This window comes from Heloderma suspectum, chromosome 4 (genome assembly GCF_057233095.1).
Source record: "Heloderma suspectum isolate Gila_16-S chromosome 4, 16-S_ref, whole genome shotgun sequence".
Taxonomy (NCBI): domain Eukaryota; kingdom Metazoa; phylum Chordata; class Lepidosauria; order Squamata; family Helodermatidae; genus Heloderma; species Heloderma suspectum.
In genome coordinates this window covers 193,285,867-193,306,038 of record NC_139461.1, presented here as the reverse complement: position 1 = coordinate 193,306,038, position 20,172 = coordinate 193,285,867, and the positions used below count along the sequence as shown (strand labels likewise).

The following is a 20,172-nucleotide window of genomic DNA, read 5'->3' as shown; positions in this document are numbered from 1 at the left end:
TTGCTGCCACTTTGCCCAGTTCATCTCTTTTCAGCACTAGGCTGAGTGCCACCTCCTGTCTCTGCCAACGCCTGGCCTGGGAAGTTTATGGGGGAGGAGAGCAATAGGGGCTGGGTGGCAGTGTTCAGGGAACCCTTCATCATTATTTCCCTGGAGGGGGCCTCCAGGCTGGCGCTTGGGTGACCTGGAGGGCACCTTGCCCACCTCAAACCTGGCATTGACCCTGCCAGTCACATATCAACTGGCTCCACGTCTCTGAACAGTAAAGATGACATCACTGATGAAAACAGCCTGGAATGTTGATCTTGGCCAGATACCACCTGCTACTTAAAGCAACTCATTTGCAGCAGTGCTCCATTCTTCTCCAAACCAAAGCAGTGTAACAGAGTCGTTCGGAACTAGACGCAAATTATGAGAACAATGAATTGGGAGTCACCCGCCCCTGTTCAGTATGCAGCACTGCGGCTGTGAAATGAAGGAAGAGAAGGAGAAATGCAGGTAAAATGGGAAGTGCTGGAGGAAAAAGAACAAGATGTTTCTTGCCTGAATTGGAGAGGAGGAGAGCAACGTTACAGGCTGCAGCTTCTTGTTAATAGACTCTGCTAGTGGCACATGGCTGCAGTCTATGAGGTGACTGCATGCAACTCCCCATCCTTCCGTATTTTCAGAACGCCAATTAATGTGGACTGTGGAGCAAGTCCTTAATGAGCAGTGAGAAATCCATAGCTAGTTCAGCCATACTTAATGGGCATCACTGGCTATTTTGTAAAATGCTTCCAAATTACAAGATGCTAGAGGTTTTTGGTTTTTTTTTAACCCTCCTTCTTCAAATGCAGGAAGAAACACACATCATGTCTGATGTATAGATCACGAGGTATTCATAACATGCGCCTTGGGCTGTGACTCTGAACATGCTTGCTCCATTTAACACAGTAGAACTTACTTCTGTGTAAACTTGCTTAAGGGCGCTTGAAGCCCCACAGCTTGATAATAATGGATGCTTCAGTCATGCCCCCAGCTAATGCGTGAGTGTCTGAAAGGGGCTGCCTTCTACAGGTTTTTCCCCATGGGGACAGGAACCCTGATTGACCAGACTGCACCAGTCATGCTTTGGCTGGGAAGCGAGGCTCGTGTTGGTGTGTTGTTGAGGGGGCAGAGGGAGCCCTGCATATTCCTGTTTTCCCCTTCACATATTCCATAGTCACAGGTGCTGTATGCCTGAATAGGACTAGTGTCTTTATTTGATCATGACTGAAAGTGATCAAAACCTGCCTATAATTAAATCTCTGTACATTGTCATCTGGGATGCCCAGTTTTAATAAAATGATGAGTTATGAATCATGAGAGAGGGGCAGAACGTCTTGGCTGAAGATTCAACAGTGGTAATGGAACTCTGGATGCAGGAATAATAGTGTTTTTCCCTCTCCAGTTTTAAGAAGTTCCACACCCTTGGTAGTTGGCCCACAGAGTGTGAGGAAAATGTCACAGCAACTGAACAACAACAACCCAACATTTTTAAAGGGATAAATGAGAGCAAAGCTTTTCTCTGTAGTCTCATGTTCTGTCTGAATCGCTTTTATGCCTGTGAGCAGGGCCATATTACATTTTTACCATGTTAATGCTTAATAGTTCTGGAGCGCAATCCTACAGCCTCTAGACAGAGTCAGGGGTTGGGGGCATAGGATACTTCAGTTTCCTGGACCCAAGGTCAGAGACAGTGGTCTGACCTCAGGCCCAGGAATACGAGCTTCCTGCGCCCTCCCCTGCCCCTTCGTAGCCAGTGCAGAGAGAACAGTGCCATCCGCCCCTCCAAGGTCACAAAGGTGACCTTGGAGAGGACGGAAAGGAGGGTGCTGCTGGGTGGGGAGAGGAAGGGACTGGGGAAACAGGGATATGAGCTATCTCCAGCCTATCCTGCCTTCTTCCCTCCTTCTCCCTGATGCCTCAGCTAGATGGGCAAAAACGCCTGCCTCCATGCTCCTCCCGCCCTGCATAGGATCCCCGTCAGCCTCTGAATTTGGAGGGTGATGGGAATCCTGATAGGATTGTGCCCTTAAGTGATTTAGAAGTAATCAGTGCAGATGATAAGAAAACCTATGAAATAGCCTTACACCAGGTAAGACCTTTGGTGCATCTAGCTGAGTATTGTCTAGTTTGATTGGCAATATCTACACTTCTCAAGGCCAATGCGGAGAGAAATCGGTATACTGCAGGACACATGACTAGATCAAAACGCTACCTTTTGCTGTACCAACAGCGCAATCGTATACATGTCTTCTCAAAAGTACATCCTATTGAGTTCAATGGGCTTGGTAGGACTTTGGTCCAATCGAGAAGGGCTCTTATGTTCTCATGTGAGATGTTGCAGAATATGCTGGGACGTTCCTCCCATATCAGCTGCTGTTTAAAATTGGTACATTTACTGGGCGGTGTACTAGGTAAATTACTATCCCTGGAAGGTTATGTGATTCCAGATGGTTTGGGAATACTTAGAGGCTTGCTCATCCTCTTTGAAGTGAAAGGCAGGCTGGTCTTTGTTCCTATTTGGTGAAGCCTGATGTAAGTAAGTATTGAAGGCAGCTAGCTTATCTCCATTGCTTTCTTGGCCACTGCTTAAGAACCTTAAGGTGTGTGCATGCATGCGCGTGTGCACACATGTGTGCGCACGTGTGCGCATATATAATGCGCACACACATTATATAATAATAATGTTATCATCATCATCATCACCACCACTACTACTATTACTAGTCCTGCTGGATCAGTTCATTCTAGAACAGCATCCTGCGTCTCACATGGGATCATTGTGACTTTTGATAGATAGACCTATCTCACATGAATATGTCTAATCCTCTTTTAAAGCCATCCAAACCAGCGGCCATCACCACCTCTTGTGGTAGTGAATCAATACATGAATGATGTATACTTTTATTCTCTCCAACCTTCCGGGATGTACTTCACTGGATGACTATGAGTTCTAGTTATTAGGCGAGAAGAAGAAGAACTCTTGTTTCAAAAAAAGATGCACACCTAATCCTATGTATCAGGAGTGTTGAACCTCAGACGAGTCAGCCAAACCCCGCACACCTGGAAATCACATCAGGCCCTCTGAGGTTACCCAGAAGCCCACGCTTAATTCTCCTGGCCCCACCTCCTTCCCCCTAATCTATTGTTTGGCAGCTTCCCCGCTTTTGAGTTTCCCCCCCATTTTAAAAGGTTGAAATGTCTCTCCTAATGCTGAGAACCAAACTGCATGTGACGCTAACCACGCAGTGTGCTTGTGTAAGCATGCATAGCTTCAATGCAGATTGGGACCGTGGTGATCCAGGTGGTGAGGGTGAAACCTTCCCCCTGCCCATTTTTTCCCCCTGAAATCCACCCCCACAGGGTGTCCGTGTCACCTCCACAAGTGTCTGTTGGAGACAATGGATGCTTCCCTCCCCTTTCCTTTCCCCCCTTTTTTGAAAAGGAATCTCCTCCTGTTGGGCAGTGATGGGGTGGGGGGGGGGGCGCGGAGAGATTTCAGGAAAAAAATGAGTGGGTGAAGGTTTAATCCTCCCAACCTGGAGTGCCACTGTCCCAATTCAAATTGGGGCCACATGAGCTTACACGAGAGTAAAATGTAAGGCAAGTCTCACCTACATGGTACGTGATTAGTGTAATGTATAGTTTGGCCTTAGCTACTGGCACTAAGAACTTTAAGCTGAAATATGCTGGTGACTTTGGGATTTTGGCCCTGGTTCTTTTCCATTGGCGTCATCCACCACTACAATGCGGCCTCCAAAACTGAATTCAGCCCTGGGGTGAAAGAGATTCGACACCCCTGCTATATATGGATGATGGGCTATCTCTGCATTTTGTACTTTGCTCTGCATAGCCAAGTACAAAAAGCCACAATTAGGCTGAGTGTAACTTGTGTCTCCCCACCTTCTAAAACTGAACTAATGCATACTTCCCACCAAAGTGTCTTGTAAACTGACACATTCATTTTTGACCGAATGTTCTAACTTTGCATCTATAGCTTATTGTTTCCCTATTTGGTATTGTCAATGCTGTAACAGTTTTGCAATGCTATGTTTTGTTTTATTTTGTATTTCGGGTGGGTAATTTTACAAAACCCAATTACAAGCAAGCATTGTAATTTGTCTGTTGTTCAAGAACATGCACCTCCATGTGGCGAGACCACACATTTCAAGTAGTTGCTTGCTGCAGGAAGCTGTGGCTGTGCCTCTGTTTCATATGTTGTGGCACAAATGAAAGCATTAACAATGGAAGAACTGCAGAACGCTTTTATCCTCTTGCACAGGAAAAGCTCTTGCATAAAAATAACAATGTAGACTCACCGGAAGAGTCAATTCTTCAGGGTTTGCAAAAATAGTTTGATGTCCTTAGATGGCAGACTCTGCCCAGAACAGAAGTCTGTTTGTTGTTGTGTGTTTTCTCTAAGCAGCAGAGAATGAATTAATGCTGCTTTCCTCCAGAATGTTTCTTGTACTTTCAAGTGGGTCCATGACAGTGATGCTTCCAAGCAACCATTAATCAATAACGCTCTCCAAGGTTACAATAAGACCGTTTTGCTTGAATGAGGCACGTCTGAATAATTGGTTTGTTTGCATGGCATGACACAGAACTCTGATTTAACAAGAGAGAGAGAGATGGGGGGGGGCTTTGATAGGCTCCTATCCAGCAAAGTTGGGTGAGACAAGTGAATGAATGATTGACAATGCAATCCTATGTGTGTCTACTTGGACATAAGTCCCATTCAGTTCAACGGGGCTTACTATCAAGTAAGTGGGAATAGGATTGCAGCCTGATATTATTTGTCTAGAGCAGAGGTGATCCACTTGTGGCCCTCCAGATGTTTCTGGCTAGAACATCCACCAGCCCTAGGCAGCACGGCCAATGGGGAGGCATGATGGGAGTTATAGTCCAACAGAGACCACATGGGTCACAACAGACCGGGTCATAATTAGAATGATCCACAAATAGAGCAAATGCAATCTACAAGGCTGTAAAGTAAAATTCAGGATGTCATGAGAGTCTGCGGGGGTGGGGGGGTGGAGTCTGACAGACTCCCCCTCACCTGCCCTCCCAGACACTGCTTGCTGAACCATAGGGTGCTCGCATACTTGCTCAGTGAGTGCCTGGCGGCTTGGCGAGCACCTGACAGCTGCCCCATCCTTCTAGCGAGGCGCCATTGTGCACAACAGTGGTAGCTTCCAGGTAGGTAATGTTGTGTTGGTGGTGGACGTAAAGCGCCCATTTATGCAAGATTACAGGCGTGAATTAAGCATTCATGCCTGTAATGTTGCGTACATGGGCCCTTTACGGCCGCCAGTTGTGCAACATGACCTCGCTGGAAGTGCCCGAACCACCGTTGTGGCACACAGTGGCGGCTCACTAGGAGGATAGGCGGCCCCGTGGCTTTGTTGGGTGCTCTCCAGGCCATGGCAAAGCTCAAGTGGTGCCACGAGCAGGGATGGGCAGCAGCAGTGGCTCAGCGAGCACCCGACGAAGGCAGGTGCGGCTGAGATCATCCATCCCTAAGTAAAAGAGGCAATCATGTATCTTTAAAACTACAACATGTGCCGTTTAAGAGAGCAGTCCCAGTCCCCCTAGACAGCATCAGAGAGGCCATAGAATGCTGCAGATCTCCTCCCAGGCCAGAGACAGAGCTCCGACATCAGAGGAGGAGATCCGATCATGGATCTCTCAGCCTTCCAGATACCCTGGAAAGCTCTGCCAACCTTGGGAGGGGAGGCAGTTGGTGTTTTGGGGATGTGGAGGAGAGAAGATATGGAACTGCTGGAGGAACAAGCCTCTCAGCTTCCCTCCCCACTCTCAGGAAGGTCAGGGAGTTAGATGGGTTCAGAGGTCCATGTAATTTAAAATGCATTTAAGGAGGATTGGGAGGTGGAAGCATCTCTGTCATTCCTCCCACCCTACAAGGGTCTTGGCAGCTGGGCAGCTGGGCATAGGATGGATCGGAGCCCTTTGTCTAATGGGTGTCTAATCCATAGGATTGCACCTTAAACTCTGGTGCTGAAGGAGTTGCTCTGGTTACCAGTTGTTTTCCAGGCCAAACTCAAGGTGTTGGTTTTGACCTTTAAAACCCTATATGGTTCCGGCCCAGCCTATCTTAAGGAGCGCCTCCAGCAACACCAGACAGGCTGCTTAACAAGATCAGCCTCGGATGGCCTTCTCTCTGTCCCATCAGCCAGGACAGCTAGACTGGTGAGGACGAGGGAGAGGGCCTTCTCGGTGGTGGCCCTCGGTCTGTGGAACTCCCTCCCTAGGGAACTCCGCCATGCCCTCTCTTTAATGAGCTTCCACCACACATTAAAAATGTGGTTGTTCAGGCAGGTATTTGGGGTGGGTTAGGGTATTTTTAGAAATATTTTATTGTTTTAAACTGTTTCTATTATTATACATCACCCAGAGCGGCTGGGTGACCAGCCAAATGAGCGATTAATAAATTTAATAAATAAAATAAATAAACCACTGCAAAAATGGAAGCATCAACCTTTTCAGGTATAGAGTTATCCCTGCTGATAGCCCTGTTTCCATTTTTGTTGATTGTTTTTGTTGATTGGCCATGGGCCAGCTGCTGCAACCAAAGGAGTATCAATGTTCACATTCTAATTGGATAGTTGCTAAGTTCCCATAGAAACGTTTTAGATCCAGTGCAGTGCAGTAGTTAGTGTGTCAATCAGACCAGGCCTGGGGAGACCCATGTTCAAAACCCCTCGTGCCACCATGTTCACTGCATGAGCATGGGCTAGTCACCATTTCTCAGCAAAACCTACCTCACAGGGTTGTTGTGAGGATAAAATGTGGGGGTTACACACCATGTATGCCACCTTGAGATTCTCGGAGGAAAGATGAGATATAGAAACATAAATAGATAATCATGACTGAATTCTGTTGTTTACTACCATGAAGCCAATTTTATACACTTAACGACTGTATTTTGTGGCATTTCTAACTCCAGAGATTCGTAAAGAGGCACAATCAAGTTCAATGTAGGGATGCTGTATTCTGGTTGCCCGGAACTGGGTGGCTTAATTTGCAAATCATGCACATTGCTGGCAGATTATGCAGATTTTACTCTGACTTCAAATGGAAAATGTACCTCTTGAGTTAATAAACATTTAAAAATGCAATGCATCTGTACTGTAGGGGTCTTAAGTCGGCTGGGTTGGATCCAGAATCTGCCTTCCATAGACAGAAGACTCATAGACTCATGGAAGGTGCCGCTGCCCGATTTTCAGGGATTCTCCCTTCTCCCTGCACTGCAGCTCAGCTCATTCAGCAGGGACCCCAACCCTCTGCGTATCATTTTTATGTGGCTGGAGGAGCTGTGAGGAGGAAGCTGGGAAGCCCACCACCACCAACCCAGATGTATTTATTATATTTCTGCATCGCCCGTTAGTCAAATTCTGCATCGCTCTGGGTGGTTGCATGTGCCTAAACTTGGATCCAGCCTATGATGACTAACTTGTTCCAATGCTTTCACTGGGATATAGAATCATAGACTCATAGAATCATAGGGTTGGAAGGGGCCTACAAGGCCATCAAGTCCAACCCCCTGCTCAGTGCAGGAAGCCTGATTCCCAGGTGGTCTCCCATCCAAGTACTAACCAGGGCTGACCCTGCCTAGCTTCCGAGATCAGACAAGATCAAGCACATCCAGCCCTTTGCTATGCAAGGTGCATGTTTACTCAACAATGTCCCCTGGTTTCTATGGACTTAAGGGGGCCTTCTTAACCTTTGGTAGACTGGGGCCTTCTCCTCCCATTGCTGCTGAGGCTTCTGAGGAAGGAACTGCTATGGGCCCATGGCAGGATTCCAGGAGAGGAAAAATAATGGCAAGAAGCTCAGGTGACAGATGATTCTAATCTAATTTTGTGCTGCCAGGGGAACAAAATATTTCCTTAAAAAAAAAATTGAACAAAAGAGAGTGTGGAGAAAGGTCCTCTTAAATCTGCCTTAAATCATTCCTATAGACCAGCCAATGAAATACATTCATTGTTGCTTCCAGGCAGTTTTACAGGCATGCTAGAGCTAAATTTTACGTAACTGGGAAAATAAATTAAGTCCTTCTCCAAGCGATGCTCCCCTTGTGTTATAAATCTCTGTTGTGGTTTCTAATTCTATCCTGAGAAGCCCCACATTAAAATTCATTTGGCAAGATAAGCCAGGCAAGAGCAGGTGTGAGCGGCGATCAAGAAGATTAATACCAAAAAAAAGGAGAGAAAGAAAACTAATGAAAATCAAAGGCGAGACTTGGTGCCTGTTTGTAGGAGACACAGTGTGGGAGAAACTAGGGCCATGATTTATTTAAAGAGTTAAGTGAATTGGAAGGAGTTATAAAAGTGCTGATTGTACAGCAGGGTGCATTTTGGTTTCAGGTCACTTAAGTACATACTTCTTCAGTAAAACATTGAGGTCATGTCTACACTACAGACTTAAAAAATGGTTCCTTCTTCCCATAAACCTTGGGAATTGTAGTTCTGTGAACTGGGAGGGAGTGTCTTTAACTTAGAATGCTTAGCACTCACTAAACTATCATTCCCAAGCTTCTTTGCAGAGCAGGGTAGCCGTAAAAGTTAAAGATAAGTTTGTAGCGCAGTGCAGATGGCATCCGGAAGTAAATGTGGTCTCACTTGTGCAAAAGCTTTGGTTGTGCAGCGCCTTTGCCTAGTGTTGACTTTGTTTTGCTCCCAGCTTTGAGTCTTGGAGGCAAGTAGGGTTGGGTCAAGGTTCCTGCGTGGTGTAGTGGTTAGAGTGTTGGATTAGGACTGGGGAGCACTGGGTTCAAATCCCCACTTGGGCATGAAGCTCACTGGTGACTATAGGTTAGTTTCTCTCTCATCCAAACCTACATCACAGGCAGTGCCAACTCCAGGCTTTAGAGAGTTCTTGGGCAAGTCACCCTGAGCAGGCCTCCTCCCTCAGTGACTCTACCTTCTCACTGACATTGCCACCAGCTGCTCTTGCCCCTCATCTTCTTTTTCATCATTGCTATCATTTCCCTGGTTGACAGGCAGAGAGCCAGTGAGCAAGTAGGCTGTGGTATCTACTGTTCCTCCTTCACCCCACCACTGTTGTCTGGGCCAGAATGAGACACAGGTGAATGAGAGGTTGCAAATGATGAAGAGGAGAAGCAAGTCCAAAGGACTCTTGTCACTGGTCCCCTGCTGGGGTGTGGGCCCTTTGCAGGTGCCCAACAATGGCTACCCTTGATGCCAGCCCTGCTCATGGGGTTATTGTGAGGAGAGAATAGTGGGCGGCGGGGGGGGGGAGGGGAGGAACACTGCCTTCAGCTCATTGGGAGAAAGGTAGGATATAAATATAGTCAGTAACTAAAAACCTTGCACCACATCAGTCGTTCTTGAATAAGATGAACTCATGGGCAGTACATAATGGATGGTGTGGTTGCCCAAACCCTGCCTGCAAATCAAGATGGGTGGGAAAGGGAGAAAGGAGTGAGGGCAGTTCACAAGGCACACCTGCATTCTGTTATGGAGCTAGTAAGTATACTCTGTGCCAGCCCAGCCTCAGGGGTCAGTACTGTGTCAGGCAGTTGCTGACGGCCCGAGTCCTCAGGAGGGCCGAACACTAGGCCAAATGCTGGCTGTAGCCACCTGGGCCTGGTGCTCCTTTCAGCACTGGGTCCCGGGTGCCTGTGGGTGCTGGCACCTGCCATTTTAATTCCCTCACAATCCCTCTGGGGTCTCGACAGCATTCCTCCAGAGCAATGCTACTTTGGGCCCCAGAGATATTGTGGGGGAAGTAAAATGGCAGGCGGTGGCAGCAGCACTTGCTGGCTAGACTGGCTTTATTTGTTGCTGCTGCTGCTGCTGTACCAGGCTGCCACCAACAAAGGTCCCACCTCAGGGGGTGAGCACCAAGGGCCCTGCCAAACCTGGTGCTGGTCCCGATTCTGTGCGCCCAATTTTGAGTTAGCAGACGAATTCTGTTGCGATGCAGAAGGTATAGTTGGGATATGAAAATTTCCTGTGCGCTTAGTCCTCATTGACATCATGAGTTGATGTTCATAGAATCATAGAATAGCAGGGTTGGAAGGGGCCTACAAGACCATCGAGTCCAAGCCCTTGCTCAAAGCAGGAATCCAAGTGAAAGCATCCCTGACAGGTAGCTGTCCAGCTTCATCTTGAATGCCTCCAGTGTGGGAGAGCCCACCACCTCCCTAGGTAATTGGTTCCATTATCGTATTGCTGTAACAGTCAGGAAGTTTTTCCTGATGTTCAGTCAGAATCTGGCTTCCTGTAACTTGATTTTTATTATTAAATTTTTATTATTAAATTTATTAATCGCCCATCTGGCTGGTCACCCAGCCACTCTGGGCGATGTACAACATACAATAAAAACAGTTTAAAACAATAAAATTCTACAATAAAAACATTTTCTAAAATACCCTAACCCACCCCAAATGCCTGCCTGAACAACAGCGTTTTTAATGCACGACGGAAGCTCATTAAAGAGGGGGCATGACGGAGTTCCCTAGGGAGGGAGTTCCACAGAGTGGGGGCCACCACAGAAAAGGCCCTCTCCCTCGTCCCCACCAGTCTAGCTGTCCTGGCTGATGGGACAGAGAGAAGGCCATCCGAGGCTGATCTTGTTAAGCGGCCTGTCTGGTGCTGCTGGAGGCACTCCTTAAGATAGGCTGGGCTGGAACCATATAGGGTTTTAAAGGTCAAAACCAACACCTTGAATTTGGCCCGGAAAACAACTGGTAACCAGTGCAACTCCTTCAGCACTGGAGTGATGTGATCTCGCCGGCGGCTGCCTTTAATCAGAATCAATTATTCTGATTATTTTAATCAGAATAACTTGAGGCATTATTCTGTGCCCTACACTCTGGGATGATCGAGAAGTGACCTGGCCTTCCTCTCTGTGACACCCTTTCAAGTACTTGAAGAGTGCTATCATGTCTCCCCTCAGTCTTCTCTTCTCAAGGCTAAACATGCCCAGTTCTTTCAGTCTCTCTTCACAGGGCTTTGTTTCCAGTCCCCTCATCATCTTTGTTGCCCTCCTCTGAACCCTCTCCAGCTTGTCTGCATCCTTCTTAAAGTGCGGTGCCCAGAACTGGAGACAGTACTCCAGATGAGGCCTAACCAGTGCTGAGTAGTGGGGGACTAGTACTTCCCGGGATTTGGAAGCGATGCTTCTATTAACGCAGCCCAAAATAGCATTTGCCTTTTTTGCAGCCCTTTGTTGCTCTTTTCACATGAAGCTACTTTGAACAATGAAACTCTGCCTAATGGAGTTCAGTTGGATCTTCTCCAATAAGGGATTTGCTTTGTATTCTGTGGGTACGATGGCCAGGCACAAGGGACCATTTCTCACACTGAAAGGATAGCTGGCAAATTTGGCTTTTATATGGACATGAATAATTTCTAGCACCTTAAGGCTGTGATCCTCAACACATTAAACTAGAAGGAAATTTCCCTTAAATCAGTGGGATTTTCTCCTAGGAAATGTATTTAGCATCTAAGGTAGAAGGCATTTTCTATGAAGTCATAGAACGTTAAGGAGGTAGAATAATATATTCCTACTCTAATGTTCTACTGTCTGGTGGGATTGTTCTTTCCTAACAATTCAACTGTAGGGATTAAGGAGATGTCAGTGGTGGCTGGTGTCTCCAGTTCTGGGAGGGTAGTGATTCCATTCTAGATTTTTTTACCCCCAGCCAGAACTCTAAAAGTGCTATCCTTGGTGCTGTGCCTTATCCCCCAAATGGTTTCAGGACCTTGAATAGCACCTTTAGAATTTTGGCTAGTTAAAGCCTTGAATGGAATCGCTGCCCCTCTGGAACTGGAGTCACCAGCTGCCACTGGGAGATGTTCACCTCAGCCTTTCTTTATTATATCACTCATTACCAGGTGGGTGCTGGGGACATAAATAGGGGCTGGCTAGTAAAACAGGTCATATATGCTTTGATGATTTCCACACTGAAGACGGTAGCACACTCTGTGTTGGTCTGTCTTAGAAAATGGCTTGGAAGCTTCAGCTAGTACAAAATGCAGTGGCTTACCTGTTGTGTTGTAGCTTTGAACTGGAGATTGTTGCCTTTAAAAATATTCAAAACAATAGCCAAGATAATTCAGGGCCAACCCTACCCTTGGGCAGAGGTGACTGCCTGAGGCAGGTGATTTGGGGTGTCCTGAAAGGGCAGCAAATGGTTAGTTATTTAATTCATTATTGTTGCATTTTTACTTGGAGGGAGAGGTGCTTATGTGATATTCTTCTTCAGGTGCCAAAATAACTTGGCCAGTCTTGGGTGTTATGCACATTGACTTGGGGGCTTGGGCCTGGCATGGCATTTGCCTTTCTTCCTCAGGCAGCAAAATGTATTGGGCTGGCCCTGCACAGTTTTTTTTAAACTCCTCCCCCCTTTGATCAGCATTCCCCCCTCCATGCCATATCAAAAACTGTTATTGAAAGCACCTCAATGTCAAGTGTGGGGAGCTACAGTTTGAGAAACAGAAGTCCAGAGCTGCCCTGGGTGCAGAACCTTGTGCTATTGTTTGGATGTTGTTGTTGTTCAATCGTTCAGTCGTGTCCGACTCTTTGTGACCCCATGGACCATAGCACGCCAGGCCTTCCTGTCCTCTGCTCTCTCCCGGAGTGTGCTCAAGTTCATATTCATTGCATCGGTGATGCTATCTAGCCATCTCATCCTCTGCCATCCCCTTCTCCTTTTGCCTTTAATCTTTCCCGGCATCAGGGTCTTTTCCAGTGACTTTTCTCTTCGCGTTAGGTGGCCAAAATATTTGAGCTTCAGCTTCAGTATCTGTCCTTCCAATGAGCAGTCAGAGTTGATTTCCTTTAGGACTGACTGATTTGACCTCCTTGCAGTCCAGGGGACTCGTAAGGCTCGTAAGAGTTTGAAAGCATCAATTCTTCGGCGTTCAACCTTCCTTATAGTCCAGCTCTCACAGCCATACATTACTACTGGGAAAACCATAGCTTTGAGTATATGAATCTTTGTTGGCAAGGTGATGTCTCTGCTTCTTACTATGCTGTCTAGGTTTTCCATAGCTTTCCTCCCAAGGAGCAAGTGTCTTTTAATTTCATGGCACCAGTCACCGTCTGCGGTGATCTTGGAGCCCAAGAAAATAAAATCTGTCACTGCTTCCATTTCTTCCCCTTCTATATGCCAGGAAGATTTCTTTGCATTGTACATTTAAGAAGACCTTCTTGTCTCTCCTTGCTATTCTCTAGAAATCTGCATTCAGTTGGATATATCTTCCCCTTTCTCCCTTGCTTTTCGCTTCCCTTCTTTCCTCAGTGACTTGTAAAGCCTCATCAGACAGCCACTTTGCTTTCTTGCATTTCTTTTTCTTTGGGATGGATTTAGTTGCTGCCTCCTGAACAATGTTACGGACCTCCGTCCATCGTTCCTCAGGCACTCTGTCTATCAGGTCTAATCCCTTAAATCTATTAATCACCTCCACTGTATATTTATAAGGGATAAAAGGGAGGGGAGCCCTCAGTTAAGTCTCAAACAAGATCAAAAGGACCAAAAGGTGCAATAATGTCAATTATAAGGCCAATTATATGACTATTTTGGTTTAAAAGATAATTGTATTTACCAAGTATCATTGCTCTCTGATTGTCCAAATGTACTTTAGACAATTTTGGTTGAACCATTAATTATTTTGACTTCACTAGGCATGACTGCCTTTATCCTTGTCAGAAGTCATTAACTTGAGACAGTGTGATAGAACGGTAAATCTTGGGATTGTTTTTTGAATTTGTATATAAACCTTGGAACAAATCTTGTGTATTTCATATTCATGCTCTGCTCTGGAGAAGTACGAATAGCCTTATAATTGACATTATTGCACATTTTGGTCCTTCTGATCTTGTTTGAGAATTTTTTGGATACTGGTCACAGCTATGCTGACAAGGAAGCCACTTCTTTGTCACAGGAATTATATCAATTCAAAAATCTGTCCTCTTTTCCCCAAATCACTTTCAAATGTTGTCTTCTGTCCCTTAGAATACTATTCTGTTACAAACTGGCTTTTTCTTATAAGGCTTATATGAACAATTCAATTCCTAATGGAATAATCCTAAATCTGCGATGACTTCATTAGTGCAAAATATCCCAGCGATATTATACATCAATTGAATCACTCAAGTAGATAAATAATCCTATCACATTCATTAAGGAAGTTATAATTCCTGCAGGGGAACACCTAATCACACATTAATTGGAACTATTTATTATGAAGTGATTTAATTCAATGGTTCAAAACAGTTTAATTCAATTGAAAACAATTCAGTTCATTAATTCAAGATGATAAATCATTTAATTGAATTATAGCTGTTAACTGGAGAATGACTGCTATTCATTCAAGGTATGCCTATCTTTATAGAATTGACAACTGACTATCACATTGCTTAAGCAGGGATTAAATTACTCTTTAATAAATTACAGATCGAAATACAAAAGTTGTTCCCAAGAAAAAGTACGCAATTCATTCCAGTTTTGAAGATTATGGCCAGTAGTGGAATGGACAGGTGCAACAGGAACTAGAGGTTCCTGAAAAAAAGAAACTAGCAGCAACGCTACATTCTGGAGCAGGGCAGGGCAGAGGAGCTCACGGCAGGGAGCTCTGCTGACCATCCCCATCCTGGAAATGAGCATTACTGCTTGTTTCCTTGCATATTTATGAAACTGCAGTCTGTTTTGCTAGCACAACAGAAATAGTGGAGGTGCAACGGCAGTGTAGAATCCTGCCTAATGGGTGCATCCAGACTTAATCATGCTCAGAGTAGATCTACTGATATCAATGGAGCTTAAGTTAGTCATGATTAAACGAAGTCTCACTGATTACAATGCGCTGGTGTGAGAGTTGTGTTTAGCGGAGCTCCGCTCATACTGGAGAAAGGGGGCAAGGAGGCGATCTTCACAATTCCTCCTTCCCCAGTCTCCTTTGTCTCCTGAAATGCCGTTCGGGAGGGCTGAGTGCACCGTAAGAGGCAACACAGGGGGCTGAAGGGAAGAGGGAACCAGCAAAGATCCCAGTGGAATGAAGATCCAGTGAGGAGCTTCCACCAGATCCCAGTACCTTCCATGAACAGAAGGAGCCCTTTGACGCATGAAATGGCCCATGTGGATCCAACCCAGAGGGTTGACTCTATGCCTGAAAAGGTCTGGATCCAACCCTATATAATGTTTCCAATTTGTAAGGTTTCCTAACTTCCATTAATTTTCTTCTAGTCAGGGATGCCATGCCAGTTTTCAAGGTATTATGTATGGAAGAGGGTATATCTTCAGAACAGCTGAGGTTACATTCCCTCCCACAGAGTTAATGCTAGGGCTGGATTTGGGGGCCAAAGTCCAGGGTCCTGCAGCCCAGGTCCCCACCCCAGAGAGCAGCAGATGATAGGGACAGTGGCAAACATGCCTGGCTCAGCACGTATGCCAGCATGGGCATGCTGGGGTTGACACTGGTAGTGGCAGCATCCCTTATGTATATTATCATAAAATGGCTATCAGATGATGATGATTTTTTTTTTTTTTTTAGCATTTTAACTTTAAAAATACACTTATTCCCAACTAAATGTGTCTAGCACCAGGGCAGCAGAAGCACACTCTACTGTATTCCTGTAGTTATGTTGGCGTTATGATTTAAATGAGTTTCAAATATGAAATTGCACATGCTCAGAGTACTTCTGTTTTTATCAGGGTTGGCAAACAGGTTTTCCTTTCAGCCATCCCAACTATTTTTAATTCATTTTTTGTTTTGAACATATCGGGAATGAAGAAGCATTTGTAAAATATTGAATGGCACAGAAAGGGAGAGGGAAGAAAGAGAAATGTTAGGTGTGTGCTTCACAACTGAAGCAATACACATGGCCATCTAAAGACCCCCACCCCACCACCGTAAGACTGTTAAGGCCAGGGTCTAAAATTACCAAGCTGCGCAACTGGTTAAACTATGGAGGAGAGGAGAGGTGCGAAGCTGGTAAAGGAGAAAAGGCAAGGGCTCCTGGAATCTATTAGAGTGGATTGATCAAGATGGGAGCCAATCCTGGTGAGGTAACTGTGGTCTGAAGTCAGAAGATGGCAGCAGAGTTTGGCCTATAGACTAGGGTGGCAATTACACAGGGATGTCGTGAGAGTCTGTGGGTGTGTGTGTGGAGTCCAATGGACTCCCCATCGCTTGCTCTCCCGGACCCTGCTTGCCAAGCTGCAGGGCACTTGCAGACCCACTCATCGAACGCCCCATGCCTTGGCGAGCGCCCAGCAGCCATCCACCCTTGTAGTGAGCTGCCATTTTGTACAAAAATGGTGGTTCAGATTCTCCCAGGAAGATAATGTTGCGTGGTTGGAGGCCATAAAGGGGGCCATTTATGCAACATTTACAAGCATTAATGGAGCATTCACGCCTCTAACGTCATGTAAATGACCCTGTTGCAGCCACCAACTATGCAACATTACCTTCCTGGAAGAGCCCGAGCTGCCATTGTTGCACAAAATGGCGGCTTGCTATGAGGGCGGACAGCCCTGTGGCTTTGTCAGGTGCTCACTGGGTTGTCCAGAAGCTCGTACACTACTGTGAACAGGGGCAGGTGGCCGCAGCAGCTCTGTGAGCGCGCAACTAAGCTGGGTGCAGGTGAGTTTGTCCATCCCTACATTTACACATTACCCCCAAAGAGGACACATTTGCATAAAATTTGTATGTGCTGAGTTTTGGGAATAGATGCAAATTTGGAAATTAGGGCTTCAATTTAAACAGAAATACATATCATCCTGTGGGGAAGACTGTGTCCAGGTGACCTGTGTGCCCATTCAGTCTGCTGTCCCAGTGCAAGGCCTCTGGTTTCCTTTCTTCTGGTTCTTTATCTTTAAACCAACTTGAACTGCACAGTCTTTCATACCTGAACTGTGAAGGACAATATGGCACAGTGAGGAGCGTGGTAACCATGTGGAATCATTGTGGGAGCATCGCAACACTGTGACACCTGGGCAACACTGTGGTATCCAGCAGGACTTGGTTAATATAGGGAATGGAAGTGTCAGCATATTTGAAGGAGAGAGATACAGGATTCATAGGGCCAAAACAGGCATTAGTTTAAATCTGTAGCTAGCAGTTACATCTTTTTTAAAAAAAACAACCCAGGGGGCCTGATCCAGACCTTAAAAGCTCCCCTATCCGCCCTGCTAGGGTCTTGATCTGGATCGGGGGCCCGCTGCACCTACTCTACAATAAAAATGAAAAAAAGAAGACACAACTGCCAGAAACAGATTTAAAATAATGTCTGTTTTGGCCATGAAGCTGTCATATATTGAGGGGAAGTTAATGATTTGTTTCCCATTTGTGTTTGTTAGGCTGTTAAGCTCTCATCCCAGATCACTACATAACTGGACTGTAACTGCACTTGTCGCACAGGTAAACTGGTATAAAACTGAAATACATTTGGAATCTAGATTTGCCTTTTGTGGCATTAGTGGTTAGAGGGCAGAGACAGATTATATATGGCATCAAAAATTGCAAATGGCAAGCCTCGTTCAGATTTATTGGGATAGATCTTCTTTATGTCCCACCAGTAGCTGATGTTTCAAGTGGTGTTTGCAACCACTCACGAATCAGGCAAAAGTTATATAAAGCAAAGTGTTTTATTTAACCAAGCACACTTCCAACTCCTCATTTTCTGTGTCCTTCCTGCTCAGCCTCTGTGCTGTTCTGCTGAGTCGCTTCCTGGTTGCTGTTCCTTCAATCTGTGCCTTCCCTGTGTATCACTGAGTTAATCTTCCTGTCTGGTACCCCTGCTCTCCTGCGTAGTTCCACATACATGGAACATACATGGATACAGCTGAGGTAATAGGTATGACTGGTTGGGACTCAGGAGAAGGTTTCTTTGTGGCTGGAACTTGTGGTGGAAGAAAGCTTGCCTGGCCCTTTCTCTGTGTTCATTTCTTGTCGAAAACCTCCTTGTTCTGGCAGGCTTTTAGCCTCCTGAATTAAAATATATGATTGGTCCCCTGAAAATGGTATCTGGTGTGTCTTGTTTTTATAAGATGCACTTCTGTTTTGCTTTATTTTGCACTGATTTTAAACTTTTCATTGGTATATATTTATAGGGTGGGCCACATACGCATCGCTAAAGAAGGAAACACATCACCGAAAACGAGGACAAAAGAGGACATCAGTTTGCGTAACATTTGAGTATGTTAATTTATATGTATAACTGCAAAATTAGAAATAGTTACCATCATTTAAATACAAAAAAGTACATCTCATCATAGTGAGGAAGATCATGACCAGCTGACCTATGTGTGCCCGTTCATGATGGGCATCTTCAGGGCCACAGTTCTGCCTTCTTGTGGTTCTTCAATTTTAAACCAGGCTTGGACCGGACAGCCCATCAAATAGAGGACTGTCCTCTGACAGCTCTTCAAACAGAGGGCTGCCCTTTGTAAAGGAGGACACCTGGCCACCCTAGTATATTTTGTTGTGTTTTAATACTGTGTTGTAACCTCCTTGGACATTTTCTTTTAAATGGAAAGGTGGGATATAAATGCTTTAATAAATAAATTATGAAGGGCCCTGATCTGTCTCTAGTCATGTGCAACTTGTTTGGGGAATGGGCAGTTCCACATCATGGGCAGACTCCAGCTTACGCCCCTGCCAATTTTTCCCCACCCTGCCGATTCCCTTCTGCGAGTAGTGGCCCTGCCGACTGCATTGCAGTAGCAGGACCCACTACTTATGCAAGGGAGATGTAGTGATTCCTGGCGGAAGCCCTGAAACTAGCATTTCCACTTGTTTTGGCCGTTGTGCAACTGGATTCTGCCTTGTGCTGCACATCCTCAGAAGACGCATACAGCCTGCTTTGGCTGTGCATGTATGAACAAGGAATCTCCCATGAATTGTTCAACCGCTCCTTGTTCCTAGCTTCCCTTTTGTAGTCATGGCACTTTATTATCTAGTGTTCTGTCTGCAATAGCTATTGTGGCATGAACCTGATTATGCTTATGGATCTGGATTACTGAGCTGAATGGCACTTAGAAGCACCAGGCTGGTCTGGAAATAAATATTCTGTGAGAGAGAAGCGATCAAGGATTAAGGCAGTACTGTGTTATACTGCTACACTCAACTCTTTGGGGAATTGATTATTGTCTTCAGCTTGGAGTGACTTTAGTGTCAAGAAGACTCAGGAAGCAGCTCTTCCCACGGCTGGCTTGGCATGCTGTGGCAGATGACATCTGTGGAACAACAATCATAATCCAAAGTATCTCAGGCAAGAACTGCCAAAAGGACTTACACTAAGGGCTGGAACAGAGAAAGCATTTCCAGTTCATGCACAGAAATTGCAGCTGTGATCCCTGTAATGGATATTTGGCTTTGAATTCCCATTGACACTTGGGTCCTTTTATATTGTTGTGAATCACTGGTTCCCAAAATGTGAGGAGAAGCTTATACATACATACATACATACATATGTGTGTGTGTGTGTGTGTGTGTGTGTGTGTGGGGTAGAAAGTAGCTGGGTGGGAAGATTTAAACTTCCCCTACCCACGTGTGCTTACCTGAACGGTTAAAAAAAAAAAAAAGTTAGGATCATCTGCACATTACATATTTAATGTAGTGTGTAGTCTAAACCTTAGTTTCCAGTTTAAATTCACAGTTCTGGTTTTCATTTTAGAGCCCTAAATAGTCTGGGCCCAGAACACTTGAAGGACATTCCTTCCATATGAGACCCTGTAGAGTGAAAGGAAGTAATGAGGCTATATCATGGCTCCTGCTACTGAGGGAGGCACGATTGTCATCTAAAAGAAGTATTGCCGCCTTGGAATATCTGCCAGATCCACACCCTTGGCCCATTTAGGCTGCAATCCCATACAGACTTAACTGGGACTTAACTGGGAGTAAGCCCCATTGCACTCAATGGGACTTACTTAAAAGTAGACATGTGTGGCTTTGCCCTTTTAGAAGTGTTGTTAATTATTTTTAACTTCAGTGGGTCTTTTGAGTGGTTGGAGTTTCTGGTTTTTATGTTGGCCCGAGTTGATGTTTTTCTGCAATTTTTTTGTATTGATATTGTTGAACTAAGAGTTCAGAAAGACAAAGGGTAACACACTGAAAATTGGAGCTGAGCTTGAATTATGGGGGAAAGGTGGTGCTG

The 20,172-nt window shown here is 45.4% G+C and overlaps 1 long non-coding RNA gene across 1 annotated transcript in view; it reads left to right on the top strand.

The window, feature by feature from the left end:
- LOC146347886 (uncharacterized) overlaps positions 1-18,596 on the top strand; it is a 147,085-nt gene extending 128,489 nt beyond the window's left edge. Inside the window, exon 3 of the long non-coding RNA XR_014790465.1 lies at positions 18,128-18,596. This is a non-coding gene — a long non-coding RNA (uncharacterized LOC146347886). The remainder of the gene's footprint in view (positions 1-18,127) is intronic.
- The last annotated feature ends 1,576 nt before the right edge of the window (positions 18,597-20,172 follow it).